This window comes from Pongo abelii, chromosome 10, assembly GCF_028885655.2.
Source record: "Pongo abelii isolate AG06213 chromosome 10, NHGRI_mPonAbe1-v2.0_pri, whole genome shotgun sequence".
In the NCBI taxonomy this organism is placed as follows: domain Eukaryota; kingdom Metazoa; phylum Chordata; class Mammalia; order Primates; family Hominidae; genus Pongo; species Pongo abelii.
The window spans coordinates 10,499,180-10,511,681 of NC_071995.2; positions in this window are offsets into that span (position 1 = coordinate 10,499,180).

Genomic DNA, 12,502 nt, shown 5'->3' on the forward strand with positions numbered 1-12,502 from the left:
GAACTTCCAACACTATGTTGAATAGGAGTGTTGAGAGAGGGCATCCCTGTCTTCTGCCCATTTTCAAAGGGAATGCTTCCAGTTTTTGCCCATTCAGTATGATATTGGCTGTGGGTTTGTCATACACAGCTCTTATTATTTTGAGATAAGTCCCATCAATACCTAATTTCTTGAGAGTTTTTAGCATGAAGGGTTGTTGAATTTTGTCAAAGGCCTTTTCTGCAGCTATTGAGATAATCATGTGGTTTTTGTCTTTGGTTCTGTTTATATGCTGGATTACATTTATTGATTTGGATATGTTGAACCAGCCTTGCGTCCCAGGGATGAAGCCCACTTGGTTATGGTGGATAAGCTTTTTGATGTGCTACTGGATTCAGTTTGCCAGTATTTTACTGAGGATTTTTGCATCAATGTTCATCAAGGATATTGGTCTAAAATTCTCTTTTTTTGCTGTGTCTCTGCCAGGCTTTGGTATCAGGATGATGCTGGCCTCATAAAATGAGTTAGGGAGGATTCCCTCTTTTTCTATTGATTGGAATAGTTTCAGAAGGATTGGTACCAGCTCCTCTTTGTACCTCTGGTAGAATTCGGCTGTGAATCCATCTGGTCCTGGACTTTTTTTGGCTGGTAAGCTATTGATTATTGCCTCAATTTCAGAGCCTGTTATTGGTCTATTCAGAGATTCAACTTCTTCCTGGTTTAGTCTTGGGAGGATGTATGTGTCGAGGAATTTATCTATTTCTTCTAGATTTTCTAGTTTATTTGCGTAGAGGTGTTTATAGTATTCTCTGATGGTAGTTTGTATTGCTGTGGGATCGGTGGTGATATCCCCTTTATCATTTTTTATTGCATCTATTTGACTCTTCTCTCTTTTCTTCTTTATTAGTCTTGCTAGCGGTCTATCAATTTTGTTGATCTTTTCGAAAAACCAGCTCCTAGATTCATTCATTTTTTGAAGGGTTTTTTGTGTCTCTATCTCCTTCAGTTCTGCTCTGATCTTGGTTATTTCTTGCCTTCCGCTAGCTTTTGAATGTGTTTGCTCTTGCTTCTCTAGTTCTTTTCATTGTGATGTTAAGGTGTCAATTTTAGATCTTTCCTGCTTTCTCTTGTGGGCATTTAGTGCTATAAATTTCCCTCTACACACTGCTTTGAATGTGTTCCAGAGATTCTAGTATGTTGATAAAATTATTTCTTAAAGGTCAAAATCTGTGCCTCTGACTCTCACACATTTGGGTTTCGTTTTATTCCCATGAGAAAAATAAGTTCTTTCATTCCTCTATTTCTAATTAAAAAAATCTACTTTTAATAATTAAAATACCTTAATTGGTTATTTTGTTCCCATTAAGAAGTTACAGGGTTTTTTTTCTGGTATCTTGTATATCTTGTATATTTTAATTCTTATTTCATGTAAACTCTTTTATACTTATTAAAAGAAAATTTCTGTTTCTGACCTTACAGTGGTCTGGATCTCTATCAGCTCTTATTACTAAGAGCTCCCTCCCTGCTGCCCTGCTATCATCATATTATCCCTGACGACCTCTACAGTAGATGCATAAATCCAGAGTTCTCAAGATTCACTAGCCCTTTGTGTCAGAATACTTCATCCTTTCATTCTGATAACTTAGCTTATGAGGCAGGGCTTGTTTCCGGAAATTTTCGTCTCTTTCTTTTTCTTTCTCTCTTCCTCTCCTACTGCTCCAACACCCTCTCCAGTCAAAATCCCTGAGATATTTTATTTATATATACAGGTATATTCAGATGGTATATTTTTAGGGGAAAGACCATTGATATGGTTTGGATCTGTGTCCTTACCAAATCTCATGTCAAGATGTAATCCCCAATGTTGGTTGTGGGGCCTGGTGGGAGGTGATTTTGTCAGGGGGGCAGATTTCTCATGAATGACTTAGCACCATCTTCTTGGTGCTGTTCTCATGATAGTGAGTACTCGCAAGATCTGGTTGTTTAAAAGTGTGTAGCATCCCCCCCAACCCCACCCCACACCCTGTCTCCTGCTCCTGCTCCAGCCGTGTGAAGTACCCACTCCTCCTTCATCTTCCACCATGACTGTAAGTTTCCTGAGGCCTCCTCAGGAGCCCAGCAGTTTCCAGCATCATGCTTCCTGTACCGCCTGAAGAACTGTGAGCCAATTAAACTTGTTTCTTTATAAATTACCCAGTCTTGAGTATTTCTTTATAGCAATGTGAGAATTTAACGTGGGTTCCAAACCTGGCTTCACATCAGATTTACACGGATAGTCCCTTGAAGGCACAGATATTTGGGCCACGCGTCAGATCTATAAAATCAGAATGATTGGAAGACAGAAATGGAGAATCTATAAAATCAGAATGATTGGAAGACAGAAATGGAAAATCTGTAAGTTTCTCAAACTACCAGGTGATTTTTATTAACAGCCTGAGTGGCAATGTTTGGATAAATAACCTCAATACTAACTCCCTGAGCAAATAGGCCCAGAAGCAAAGGTGCTGGAACCATCTTCAGATTGGATGGCTCTTTCTGCAATGTTAGCAAAATTAGTTTGGTTTGTGCAGACCACGTTAGGTCAGGACAGATCAGAATTGGGACAGATGTAGTGACAATTCTCAGCTATTTCACTGTTGTAATCTTAGCCAACAAGCCCTTACTGAGGGTATTAACTGGCATGGTTGGGATGTACAAGTGATATGAAGTTTGATCTATCTAGCTCTCTGAAAATAGTTTTCAATTTTGCTGCACACTGAAATTATACTGGGGAGCTTTGAGGAAATACTGATGCTTAAGATTGTCCCACCTCTTAAGATGCTGATTTCATTGATGAGAAGTGTAGCTGGGCTATTAAAAAAATTTAAAGTTTCCTATATGACTCCAATATGAAGCTAAGGTTGAAAATCCATGTACTGAGGTTGGCCCATGGCCCTTATTTCAGTAAAATAGCCAACCCTCCCTTATATATTAAGAAAACAGGTGAACTAGCTCCATTGGTGATGATTACACATGGTTGAGACAGGGATAATAATGATGATTACCTGAAACTAGGGTTGATGGTATATTCGAGGCTGCATATAAGCATATATAATCATACTTGTATATATTTGTATGCCCATGGAGAAGGATTTAGACACATTAGTAACATTGTTTTCCTCAGGGTAGGTATGATGGAGTCAAATTGGGCAAGAAGGGGAAATGATACACTTTTGGAATGAGAATCCACTGTGAAGCTGAGGACTGAAATCAAGAGTCAGATTATAAACAGGTAGCCAAAATTAACAATGTGGTCCTCAAGCAAACGTAATTTTTTATTCCACAGGTATATTAGTTTTACTGAACAAGTAACTACAAGTAATACACCTATCTGTCTGACTTCCTAACTTCCTTCCTTCCTTCCTTTCTTTCCCTGCCTCCCTCTGTCCCTCCTTTCCTCCTTTCTTCATTCTTTCCTTTCTCTCTCTCTCTTTTTGAGGGTATATAATAATATAAATATAATAAAACACATCTCCTCTCAGTTCTTTCAAAATATGTCACAGCTTTCAAGCATGCAGAAGTATACCAACCTCTTATTAGGAAGCAGTACAGCTTGGTGCTTAAGACAATAAATTTTTTTAAATCAGACAGCCATGGGTTATGTTTTTATTCTCAATGTAAGTGCTGTATATTTTAGACAATGTCTCAGTCTGTTTTGTGCTGCTATAACAGAATGCCTTAGACTGAGTATTCTATCTATTTCTTGGCTCACAGGTCTAGAAGTTGGGAAGCGTAAGTTCAAGGCACCAGCAGGTTTGGTGTTTGATGAGGCCATTCTGTTCTTTAAGAAGGCAACTGTAACCTTGGGAACGGAGGAAGGCGGGATCCTCATGTGGCAGAGGGCAGAATGGCCAAGAGGCAAAAGGGGATGGAACTCATCCTTTTATAACAGCATTAATTCCACCCATGAGGGCTGTGCCCCTTAATAATCTCTTTGTTTTTATATTTAGAGACAGAGTCTTGCTCTGTCACCAGGCTGGACTGTAGTGGTGCAATCATGGTTCACTGCAGCCTTGAACTCCTGGGCTCAAGCAATCCTCCTGCCTCAGTCTTTTGAGGAACTGGTAGGTACCACAGGTGGGCACCACCATGTTCAACCATTTTTCAAAAATAAATTTTTTGTAGAAATGGGATCTTGCTATGTTGACCAGGCTGCTCTTGAACTCCTGGCTTCAAGCGATCCTCCTGACTTGGCCTTCCAAAGTGTTGAGATTACAGGTGTGAGCCACCTCACCCAGCCAATCACTTCTTTAAAGTTTCACATTTTAATACTATTATAATGGTAATTAAATTACAACATGAATTTTGGAGGGTACAAGCATTCACACCATAGCAGACAGGGCTCTTAAATTATGTAAACCCTTTTCATAATAGGGTGACAAAACTCGTGCCCATCCTCCGAGATTTTTGTGAAGAAAACAAAAAGAGAGATAACACACATGGTACAGTGAACACCCAATTAAGTTTAGCTGTTCTTACATTTACCATCCTCTGCTTCCCCTTAGAGAGCAGATTTGTGTGATCCTTCTAGTCCCAAGAACATTCCTGCATTGGGTGCTTAGCTTGGTTTTCACCACCAATGATATTTCCCTTGGGAAAATTATCTCAGCGTAACTGAAAGGCAACAGTTTTTAAATACAAATACAATAATGAAAGTTGGTTCAGGTGGCTGAGCATCAGCTCATCAGGGAAGAGAAATCATGGAGGGGAGCAACACGGTGAAGAGTAGATGGCAGGTAGCCCTAGGTAATTATGTGAGACAGGCACTATATTGCCCATGGATTATTTTTTTATCTTCTGTGCCTTTGTGATATGGAGGCCAGAAACGAGGTGGACAAGGATAGGGTCCAGATCCTTTCATCTTTTTGATTCCTTAGCATAGCACTGGAAATTGTAGGGAAACAATAATTTTTACTGTTATAGTTACCAAGGCCATTATTTTCAGTTCTCCAGCTTTCTTTGTTTCTAGACAGAATTTGTTTCTGAGAAAAATTACTCTCTATGGGGGAATTGATGTTGGCTTCACCAATCTTGTCCAGCCCATATGATCTGTGAGTTGTATTTTGAGTAGAGTAATTTCTAGGGGGCTGCATTCTCTCTTGTTCTTCAAGTACTGACCTTCAATTTCCAGTGCAAGAAGACGATATTTGATTGTTTCTGTCTTTATTTTGAAGCTCTTTTGTGTCTAAATAGGACAAGTTGGGAAGGAATACCTCTCAAAACTTACAGAGCCAAAAAATGCATCAAGAAGGATGGGAAATGAGTCCCAGGAAGGTGAATTGGACTGAAAACCAGATTTCTGGTCTCTCTTTATTTGGGTCTACCAAATGCACAACTGATATTTTGACAGGTGCGAGTGGCAGCTGCAAATTATTCACTTATTTAACAATAGATTTTTTTTGTGTGTCAACCAAGTGCTAGTCAATATGCAAACCCTTGGGATAGATATGAAGATCAGCATGACAGGACCCTTAACCACAATAAGCTCAAACCTGGGGGCAAAGGGGCCTACAATTTTTAAGATGGCCCTAACATGGCAGGAACTTGACTAATTCAATATGTGATCTCATTTGAGATCATTCCATACATGTGGAAACTAAAGCTTGATTTAGAACAAAGCTTGGCTAAGGTTTTACAGCCGGAAAGGGTGAAGTTAGGTTTTGAACCAGGTCCAATACATGCCAGAGCCCTATTATCTTTTCACAGAATCATAGCTGTGAGACAATGCAATGCAACAGAATATAGACTTATTATATATAATAAATAATAGATTTCAGCATGCTATCAGAATACAGAAGATGGTATGCAATGACACTTCCCATAAATGGTGACCCCACCCCAGGTATCATCTTGTTTTAAGTATACATTTTATTACTTTTCCTAATTAATCTGTCCTCAGCACTTTTCTTGCCTTATGTATTGCTATCTCCCTCCATAGGCCGTTGTTGGTCTGATGTTGGCTGATTTGAAGCCTCTAGGCATGCCATCCGTACTTGCTTGCCTCACTCATAAACATTTCTTCTTAAAAAACCACTTTATTGGGTATAATTGACATTTAAAAGCTGTACATATGTAATATATGCAACTTAATATTTGTAGATAAGTATACACACGTGAATAAACCATCACCACAATGTATACCATAAACATAGGCATTATCTTGAAAAGTCCTCCCACCCTCTTTATTTATTGTTATTATTTTTGTGTGATAAAAACACAACGTAAGATTTACCCTCTTAGAAAATTCTAAATATACAATATAGTATTGTTGTCTATAGGCACTGTGCTGTACAGCAGATCTCTAGGACTTATTCATCTTGTGTAACTGAACTTTCTACCCTTTGGCTAATACCTTCTCATTTCCCTCTCCTGTAACCCCTGGCAACCACCATTCTACTATCTGCTTCTATGAGTTTGGTTATTTGAAGTTCCTCATATAAATGGTATCATGTAGTGTCTGTCCTTCTGTATCTGGCTTGTTTCACTTAGCATAACATCCTCCGTATTTATTCATGTTGCTGCAATGGCAGGACTTCTTTCTTTTTTAAGGCTAAATAATATTCCATGGCATGTACCATATGACCTAGCAATCCCATGACTGGGTATATAGCCAAAGAAATTGAAATTGCAATTTCAAAGAGATGCCTGAACTCCTATGTTTATTGCAGCACTGTACACAAGAGCCAACACACGAAAGCAACCTCAATGTCCATTGACATGTGAATAGAATAAAAATAAAATGTGGCATATTCATTTTATTAATTTAAATTATTTGTTTCTAAGAACTTTATATTTTAGGTTGTTACTTAGAAATGAACAAAATAAATGCTTTTAATGCTCTATGAAAGCTTGATTCCTCAGATCTAGGCCCCCATTTGTGGTATATTGCAAATTTGAATTTATCATAGGAGCAAAAGAAAGTTGTATATTTTGTCAGGCTATGTTTACATGACTATGTTACAGAATTAATACTTATCTTTATTTATTTCCTACATTCCTGTTAGAAGACAATAGGATTATAATTCAGTTGACAGAAATATAGCTTATGGCAGTCCTTAAGTCTGTGTCTTAACTTTGGGAATTTTGGAGGCTGGTGAAGTATAAGTATAGCTTTTCCTCTGGCTCTTTTGCTAGAAGACAAAGCAGACTTTAAGAGAAAATTATTGCAGCACTATTTACAATAGCAAATCTTTGGAACCAACCCAAATGTCCATCAATGGTAGACTGGATAAAGAAAATGTGGCACATATACACCATGGAATACTATGCAGCCATAAAAAAGAATAAGTTCATGTCCTTTGCAGGGACATGGATGAAGCTGGAAACTATCATTCTCAGCAAACTAACATAGGAACTGAAAACCAAACACTGCATATTCTCACTCATAAGTGGGAGTTGAACAATGAGAATACATGGACACAGAGCGGGGAACATCACACACTGGTGCCTGTGGAGGGGATGAGGGGCAAGGGGAGGGAGAGCATTAGGACAAATACCTAATGCATGCAGGGCTTAAAACCTAGATGGCAGGTTGATAGGTGCGGCAAACCACCATGGCACATGTATACCTATGTAACAAACCTGCAGGTTCTGCACATGTATCCCAAGACTTAAAGTAAATAAAAAATTTAAAAAGAGAAAATTATAGATTAGCATAGCTGATATGGTTTGGCTGTGTCCCCACCCAAATCTCATCTTGAATTATAGCTCCCATAATCTCCACGTGTCATGGGAGGGACCTGGTGAGAGGTAATTGAATAATGGGGGCAAGTTTTTTCTCTGCTGTTCTCATGATAGTGAATAAGTCTCATGAGATCTGATGGTTTTATAAAGGGGAGTTCCCCTGCCACCATGCAAGACATGACTTTGCTTCTCCTTTGCCTTCCACCATGATTGTGAGGCCTCTCCAGCCATGTGGAACTGTGAGTCAATTAAACCTCTTTCCTTTATAAATTACGCAGTCTCGGGTATGTCTTTCTTAGCAGCATGAGAATAGACTAATACAGTAGATCAAAAAAAAAAAACAAACTACATTTTTAATCATAAAAGGAATGGAAATTACCAAAAAATGTCTCCTAAGGGATGTAAGGGCATCCTGGTTATAAGAATTCTAACAGGAATTCCAACTCATTTTTTAAAATGAGTAATTTTTAATTTTCTAGTAATGCATATTTCAGTACATGCATTTTCCCAGTATTTGAAATTGCATAGACCTTACTTAATAATAGACCGGAACTTATAAATTTAGTCTTAGGTAGTTTGTAAGAGATGTAAACTAGTATCATACCAGGTATTATAATCCTGGCAAAAAAATAAGCTTACTGTATTCCAATAACTTTCATTATAGATCATCTGTATGAGGTAACCTCTATGTAATCAGAGGGCTAAATAGGAAATTCATTCCATGGAAGCAAATCATTGTGGTTAAGGGCACAGACCATGCAATAAAACTGCCTGCCTGCCTTCCCTCCCTCCCTTCCTCCTTCCTTCCTTCTTTCCTTCCATTTCTTTCTGTCCCTCTCTCCCTGTCTCCTCTCTCTCCCTTGCTCTTTTTCCCCATCTCGCTGTCTCTCTCTGTCTCTCTTTCTCTCTCTCTCTCCCCCTCTCTTTCCTTCTCTCCCTCTCTCTCTCTCCTCTTTCCCTCTCTCCCTCTCTCCCTCTCTATCTCGGATCACTTGGTAAACACCAAGACAAAAACCTGCCAAAAGAAAAAGGAATAGCTTACCACAATTTTCTAAGAACTTGACACACATCAGGGAAGAGATTCTGCCATTTTATAAGAGTCACAATTTCCTAAGAATCTGACACAGTCAGAGGATTATGCCATCTTCTCACACTCATAGTTGGATGTGCCATGTGATAACCCCATCCAGGAAGGAGACAACAGTGAGACAAAGTTCTGTAGAAGACAAAAGCAAAACATAAGCCAAATCGTCCATGATGCTGCCTCCTGGAGTTGACTTGACCATGATGAAATGTACCCGAAATTGACAATATTCCATGACACCACCATGGCTTCTGTGCTGTGGATGGACATTGGAAAAAAAATGCACAAGTTAGAAAGTTGTTTTCTTATCCTGCCTTTTCCTCTGCCTCCAAACTCTATTAAATCCAATATAAATAAAAATCTCATTAAGTGTTTACTTTTTAAAGCTTCTTCCCAAAATCAGTCGTACATTCTCTTCTTTCAGCATACTTTTCATTTACCTAGACTGAAAATTTGATTCCCTCATGAAACGTGCTCTCCTAAAACTTTCCAAAGTATTGCATTTGATTGTCAGAATTGTCAGAAGGCAGGTGAGTTGTTGTGTAAACCTTAACTTTATACAATAACAATGTATCCACCTTAGAACAATTATAAATTCAAGACACAATGTATTTTTAAAATTATTCTCTTTTTTGGTTTATATTTTATTTTCTTCTTCTTGTACACTATTATTTCCCTAGATTCTCTTTTCCAGAATGATGTGTTAGATTTGGAATTCAATAATGAAAGACAAAAATAAGTATTTAAATGAGGAAGTATATATTTCCTCTGTCTCTTTTTGTTATCCTATTCAATATACAAAACCAGGCTGTGTGATCTAAGTCAAGTTTCTTATTCTCTAAAGCCTAGGTTTCATATCTAAAAATTAGGAATGATATTACCAGACTTGTAGGGCTATTGTTTGCACACAAAGGAAGAATTAAATGTGATCATTTACAGACTCGCCTGAGAGCATATTATTTTATTATTAGGTACTCAATAATTTTTTTAACTTATCCTTACCTTCTCACCTCACCTCTGTAAATTTTAACAAAAGACAAGAGACCTGCATACTTACCAGTTCCTTATTCTCTATATTGAGTAAGGTAGAAATTTTAGAGATCCTCTAAAAATTTTTATCCTTGCTGTCTTGCCATGTTATGGGTTCCTGAATTATTTTATATTACTGGTCTTTTGCTCCATTGCCACCTTTCAGGACAGGGCTCACATCCATTATCTGAAAAGCCAGAGGTATATATTAATTATCTTGATTTCTTTATATTAAATATGGACCATTTAATGCAATGTTTGAGTCAGTCTTGCAAATATCTCATTTCCTCCCATGTTCACAATAGCCAAAATATGAAAACAACCTAAACGTTCATTTCATTGATGAACAAGTGGATAAAGAAAACATAGTGTGTGTGTGTATGTGTGTATGTGTATATATGTATATATATACACATACAAGAAAAAACTTTCCACAAGAACCTCCATGTCCTCATTTAGAATTTAATTTTTTACCTCACACAGCTCTTTTTTTTTTTTTTTTTTTACTTCCACTTGACACCTTTCTGGGGTAATAGGTATGTTGTACCTGAATTCCACTCTCCCTCAAAATATCTGTCTCAAATTTGCATATACATTAGTAGGTATCAATCAGGAAGGTCTCCCCCAACCCATTCAATAGGCCCTGCCTCAAAATTTGAAAAGTTTAAAAAATTCAGAGCCCTGCTTATGTACATGGGTGTACATTTTTTGCAGACAAAAATCCCCTGTGCCCTACCTACTCATCAATCTTCCCCCATCCTATCAATCTTCCTCTTCCCCTGAATCATTGGTCACAACTGATCTCTTTGTTTTCTTTGTCTTGGCTTTTCTCAAATGTCATATAGCTAGGATAATATGACAGCTTTTCATACTGGCTTCTTTCACGTAGCAATATGCATTTAAGATTTCTCCATGCTTTTCATAGCTTGACAACATTTCATTTTATTGTCAAATGATACTCCATTGTATGAATGTACCACAGTTTGTTTAACCACTCATCTTTTGAAAGACATCATAATTACTTCTAATGTTTGGCAATTATGAATAAAGCTCCTGTGAAAATCTGTGTGCCAGTTTTTGTGTGTGTTGGGAGCAAGCCCCCCAAAATCCAGCCATAAACTGGCCCCAAAACTGGCCATAAACAAAATCTCTGCAGCACGGTAACATGTTCATGATGGGCATAACACCCATGCTGGAAGGTTATGGGTTTATGGGAATGAGGGCAAGGAGCACCTGGCCCGCCCAGGGTGGAAAACCGCTTAAAGGCATTCTTAAGCCACAAACAATACCATGAGCAATGTACGCCTTAAGGGCATGATCCCACTGCAGTTAACTAGCCCAACCTATTTCTTTAATTCCACCCATCCTTTGTTTCCCATAAGGGATACTTTTAGTTAATCTAATACCTATAGAAACAATGCTAATGAATGGCTTGCTGTTAATAAACACGTGGGTAAACGTCTGTTCGTCTGTTCGGGGCTCTCAGCTCTGAGAGCCCTGATTTCCCACTTCACATCTCTGTATTTCTGTGTGTGTTTTTAATTCCTCTGGCGCCTCTAGGTTAGGGTCTCCCCTACCAAGCTGGTCTCGGCAGTGTGTACAGGTTTTCCACTTTCTATGGTTCCTAGATTGTATGTTAATACTATACTTAGCTCTATAAGAAACTGTCAAGTTTCCCGGGCCCCCGAGGGTGCAAGCTGCAGAGATGGTGTGGTCCAGCACCCCAGAGGGCAGCAGCAGCTCATCCGGCAGCTCCCACCCCCACAACCTGGAAGGGGTGAGGCTCCCGCTTGTACCAGGCTGTGGCAATCTGTGGTGAAGTTGAAATGCTTTTCTGCTAGACTGGCAACACGTTTTGATTCTTCTCAAATAACTTACAAGCTCTTGTGAAGCACAACGGCCTACCTTGTCTTGAAGAAAACATACTCTAAGGCCCACAGATGATTAAACCCAGCAATGTATGTGACAATAGCATTTTTATTTTTCTTATCAAGATGTGAGTATTTGATCCACACAATGGTAAAGATTCCCAAGTTAGCCAAGATCTAAATTATTCAAATTGATGATACTCTGCAGAAGAGGTAAGAACCACTGGCAGTAGTGAGAGGCGACAGCGTGCTGGCAGTCCTCACAGCCCTCGCTCGCTCTTGGCGCCTCCTCTGCCTGGGCCACCACTTTGGTGGCACTTGAGGAGCCCTTCAGCCCACCGCTGCACTGTGGGAGCCCCTTTCTGGGCTGGCCAAGGCCGGAGCCCACTCCCTCAGCTTGCAGGGAGGTGTGGAGAGAGAGGCGCGAGCGGGAACCGGGGTTGCATGCGGTGCTTGCGGGCCAGCTGGAGTTCCGGGTGGGTGTGAGCTTGGTGGGCCCGCACTCGGAGCAGCCAGCCGGCCCTGCCGGCCCCGGGCAATGAGGGACTTAACACCCGGGCCAGCAGCTGCAGAGGGTGTACTGGGTCCCCCAGCAGTGCCAGCCCACCGGCGCTGCGCTCGATTTCTCACCGGGCCTTAGCTGCCTTCCCGCGGGGCAGGCCTCGGACTGCAGCCCGCCATGCCTGAGCCTTCCCCCACCTCCGTGGGTTCCTGTGCAGCCCGAGCCTCCCGGAGGAGCGCCGACTCCTGCTCCACGGCGCCCAGTCCCATCGACCACCCAAGGGCTGAGGAGTGCGAGCGCAGGGCACGGGACTGGCAG